This window comes from Empidonax traillii, unplaced genomic scaffold (genome assembly GCF_003031625.1).
Source record: "Empidonax traillii isolate 1590-97213 ecotype Southwest subspecies unplaced genomic scaffold, ASM303162v1 scaffold537:size946161, whole genome shotgun sequence".
Taxonomy (NCBI): domain Eukaryota; kingdom Metazoa; phylum Chordata; class Aves; order Passeriformes; family Tyrannidae; genus Empidonax; species Empidonax traillii.
The window spans coordinates 719845-723265 of NW_020955730.1; positions in this window are offsets into that span (position 1 = coordinate 719845).

A 3421-nucleotide genomic window follows, 5' to 3' on the forward strand; every position below is an offset into this window, starting at 1 on the left:
ATTTTATGTAGCTCAGCTGTGGATGACTCCACCAGGAAACTGGTCCATGGCTGATGAGAGTGAGTTAGGGGTTGTCAGACACAAGAGACAACCACATTTTCTTTGGGGCTGGCTGCTCTGAAGACAAGGATAGGTGCTAGTTCTTGGCAAAGAGCCTGGAAACCCCAGAGCCAGAATGTGTGTCCAACTGGGGGGTGTTTACCTCCTTTACCTGAGAAGACACTTCAGAGAAAGGCGGCTGCTATTATCTGTGCTTGAGGGTAGAGGAAACTTCCCAGCCCACGTAACCTTGTCTTCCCTCCAGGTTATGCACCACAGCCTGATCAAGTTTTCCTGGCTCTAGCCATCCTGTAGCAGGAAAGTAATCCTGAATCAGTCATTCCAGATTGGACCCTTGCTTGCAGTGATGTGTGGCAGGACCGTCTGTGTGGGCTATGTGAAGCAGGAGCTACCTGCCTCGGGTGTTTGCTCTAGGGTGTGTTTATGTAGCTGAGGTGTTTGCAGGGGACCTGAGGTGGAGCATGCTAGAAAAGCCCACGTCATGCAAGTGCAGGTGGCCTGGGGATGGTTGTTGCAGTGGGCAATGAGTACAGTTCGTGTGTCCTGGCCATTGCAGGCTTGACACGTATAGAAGTGAGGCAGTCTACAGGAATGGGGTGGGTGGGAGCTTTTTGGGCGAAAACCATGAGTTGAGCCATCTTCATGGTGATCCCTGAAGCAGGAGAATGGCTGTTGAAGAACGCTAGACATAACTATCAAAAGGCTACCAGTCTGACTGGGGTTGGGGAGGATGGGAATGGGATGGCATGACTTTGTATTCTGTGCTAAAGAAAAAACTTCAAAGTTTTTCCCCCCAGAGATGAGGGTCTGATAGGGCCCACTTACTTTGTTGGCCATAGCAGCATGTTTATGCTGTGCCCTGCTGCTGGCACACGTGCAGACAGAGAAGTATTGCCAGGGCAGGAATACCAGTTCCGTGTCTAAAAAGAACCGGGACAAAACCAGCTCAAGTTAATGCTCCCTCCTTATTTTCCATACTTTTCCCCTCCCGCCCTTGGTTCCTTTCCTCTGCTTGCCAAGATTGTACTTAATGGTAAAGCTCTTGGGTCTCTTGTAAGAGCCTTCTTTGTGGAGCTCACCTGATGTCACACACCACAGACACCTGGAGAGGTGGGCTGTGGGGTAACTGGTGGGCTGTGGCAACAGGAGATGACCGTGTGGCAGTGAGACTGAACTGTGTGGGTATGATACCTACCCCCAAGACTTGAGAATTCCCTTCTGTTAACTGCAGGCATGATCTTCCTCTGCTCCACTGCTGATGGATGTTCCGGTGTCCAAGTGGAGAATCCAGATTACTATTTTTTCCCCCCTTTTAAATAAGAACATTTTTACTGAACTTGTGGCATAAACTCAATTGCTTTGTCGCTGAGGCTTTTGGAATGTTTCTTCAAGCAGGGCTTTTGATAATTGTCTGGTGTGTTTTTCAGAGCACAACTGTTTTGTTATCTGCCTTCTCTGAAAATGGAGTCCAAGTCTGTCAGGCAATCAGGATGAATTTTTACAGCTGCCAGAGCAGAACTGTCAAATGCTTTACACCCTTTCTGGCTTAAACCAGGGGAGAGAATTGGTTTAAAACAGGCAGGAGGAGGTGCTTTATGGAGAGGGCAGGCTGTGGGTGAGTTGCAGCAGAATTCTGCTTGTGTGTTTGCACTAGTGCAGGTAAGCATGGTCTGAAAATTACTTGCCTAATCTGAAATGCTGTTAACTTACTATTTACGTCTTTATTTATTTAAGAAAAGGCTGAGCATATGAACAACATCAAATTCTCAGGCACAGGTCAAATGCTTGGAAAAATGCATTTCTGTGAATTTGTGGCCAAAAGATTTAGTGGCATTAGAAAGCTTAAGTATGTAGAGTGGAAATATTTACAGCTCTGCTATCAAAGATAAAAATGTACAAAAGCAATTAATCCTATCTTCCAGGGCATTCCTAAGTAGTCCTGTCTTGCAGTTCTCTCCCCATACATCTCCCACAGAGTCCCAGGGTGAATGACTGGGGAGGCAGATAATCCTGGATAAGATATGTTAAGTTCCCAAAAAGTTCATTAGTGAGGTGTTGGAGCTTTTCAGGGGTTCAACCCCATTTCCCTGAAGTCCCGTGGTGCCAAATGGCTGGTTTGTACTCTGAGCAGTTGGCACTAGGCTTCCTCACGGATCCGAGGTCTGTGCCAGAGTGGTATTAATTTGTTGCTTCTTCCATGCTATATATTTTATTATATGTAGCAATAGAAGCATTGGAAGGTGGAGTTTTGTGAATGTGGTTTCCCAGTGATGAAGCCAGTAAAACCAGCTTTGCATGAAGGATATGTCTCCTTAGAGGGATTTGATTTCCATGCTGAAATATTTTGATTAAACAATGCAAAACTAGCTGTGGCAGGCTACATGCTTGCTTTTGGCTTGTGTGCTCAGGCAAGAGTCACACCTGTGGTCCTTTGAGAGACAAAAGAGATGAGGCCAACATTTTCTGAGGACCAATGTGTCCACAAGTTCTGATCACAGGTAGTGGAGATTCTGATGATGAGGAGCTGTGAGAGCTGGATTCCAGAATACCAGATTGCTTACTGGTTCTCCAGCTGATCCTTTACCTGCTGTTTTCACCTGCACAATTGGACAATTTGATAATGTAAACATGATGCACAGGAGCAGAACAAGGCAGGTGTCTCTGTGTGTCCTTCACCCTGAGCTTGTCCCCTGAGGTGCACTAGCAGGATGATAGGGGACCACTGGGGTAGGAAAGTTAGTGTTAGCAGTCTCGTGTCTGATTATGGGGACAGTCTTGTCTGGTTATGTCTGTCTTTACCTCTTCCTACTAAGGAAACATAAGGATGTTTTGGACGCGGTGGGTGAGGGAGGACTTAAAGAAATTTTTTTGTCAGTCTCAATGAACTCCTAGAACATTCTGTGGTAAACAGCTTCACAGATCTCTTAAATGCAAAAAGCAACTCAGAATTTATTTTGAACTTTCTAGGGCATTGCTGTAAAAATAAATACCTAAGTTAACGACTCACTGTTTTTACGGTTGTAATTTTGGTCATTCTCAACTGCTAGTAGACTTTCAAAGCAAAAATGCTAACCCTCTGCCTTAGTATCTCATTAGTTTTCTGGTCTTGACATAACCTTATGTTCCTTGAGCTAATCTTCCTGTCCTCTAGAGGGAGAAGTAAGTTCTTGCTCAGAGTGTGTTGGAAAGTGTTAAGGTTCCCTTAATATGAAAAAAGTGCTGTTCATGTTTCAGTTCTCTGCATAACTTTCTATAAATTTTGATGGATTTGTACATGCACCTACAACTTTTATTTGTTTGGGCTTTTTTCTCTTGAATCTGTAGTTCTTGGACAAAGTTTTATAGTTTGAGGTCATGGGGG